This window comes from Aplysia californica, unplaced genomic scaffold, assembly GCF_000002075.1.
Source record: "Aplysia californica isolate F4 #8 unplaced genomic scaffold, AplCal3.0 scaffold00240, whole genome shotgun sequence".
NCBI classification, from domain to species: Eukaryota; Metazoa; Mollusca; class Gastropoda; order Aplysiida; family Aplysiidae; genus Aplysia; species Aplysia californica.
In genome coordinates this window covers 918,447-919,716 of record NW_004797510.1, presented here as the reverse complement: position 1 = coordinate 919,716, position 1,270 = coordinate 918,447, and the positions used below count along the sequence as shown (strand labels likewise).

At 38.3% G+C, this 1,270-nt stretch overlaps 1 protein-coding gene across 1 annotated transcript in view; it reads right to left on the bottom strand.

The window, feature by feature from the left end:
• LOC101859488 overlaps positions 1–1,126 on the bottom strand; it is a gene marked incomplete in the record, with an annotated part of 48,761 nt that extends 47,635 nt beyond the window's left edge. The window contains 2 exon segments of the mRNA XM_035970239.1: positions 187–363; positions 864–1,126.
• Positions 1,127–1,270: the final 144 nt, after the last annotated feature.

Below are 1,270 nucleotides of genomic sequence, written 5' to 3'. Positions count from 1 at the left end.
ATATATATAATCTCCATTTGAGAACACAATCAGTGAACGAACGTTCATAATATAGAATTGTGTGGGTCAATCGCATAAAATTATTCAATCTTTTCATAATCAAAATAATAAGTTGAAACGCTGCATGCCTTGCCCTTGTGCGTTCAAAGGGTTCAATAAAAGACAGAAAAAAATATAAACACTTACTCTCAAAAAAAGATGCGACGAAACTCCATAGAATTCATAGGCCTAAACACGGTGCTGTTGCTTCATATAGAACTGTGCTAGAAGAACAATCTTTCTACAAAGAGTTCCGATATCTTACCCCTGCCGTCTCCATAACAGAACTACGCACCGGTCCTTCCATACAGCCTTTAATGCCGTCTAGACCACATTTATGAAAGAAAAAAAAAAGGAAGAGGAAGGGGGGGGGGGGGGGGGGAGGAGCCAAAACTACAACGTTGCTATAAAGAAAAGTGTTCTAATCCGGGATATAAAGAAATGTGTTTTTTAATCTATACTGTAAGGAAATGTGTTTTAGCCTATACTGTAAGGAAATGTGTTTTGACCCATGCTATAAAGAAAGGTGTTTTAATCCAAGCTATAAAGAACGGTGTTTTAAATGTATGCTGGAAAAAAAAAGATTATAAATAAAATGTATTTCAATCCTTACCACAAAGAAAGGTGTTTTAATCCATAGGCTACTATAAAAAGGTGTTTGGATCCATGGGCCTACATTTTAAAAAAAAATCTCATACAATGATGTTTGGTTAGTCAAGCTCTTACTTCCTGTATAAATATATGGTGTTTTTATCAATACTGTATAGAAAGGTGCCATAAGACACATTATAAAGAAAGGTGTTTTAATCCACTCTATACCATACCACCACGTAGAGCTCCAACTTCACTATATCGGGGCCTCTACTAATGGAACAACTGAGGGAACAAACACTTCCTTGGTGCTCCCACAAACACGAACACTTATATTTGCTTTACCCCAGCACAAGCCCATTATGCCAGCCACCTCATATTGACGAATGCAAGCACCACTGGCTTTTCAACGCTCTCCAAACCAGGAGAAAAGAGATCGGCGCCTTCCTAACCCAACCCTGACTCAACGAGTGGCCCGTACATTAATATTAGCGCAGTGCCATTTTGGGAAACGAAACTTCATCGACGCTTCGAAGCGTGGAGTCATAAATCGCATTATTCGAATAGGCCTACTTGTTCAAACGTTTATGGGTTGCTGTTTTGTTTTTTGTTGTTTTGTTGTTTTGTTGTTGTTTGAGGG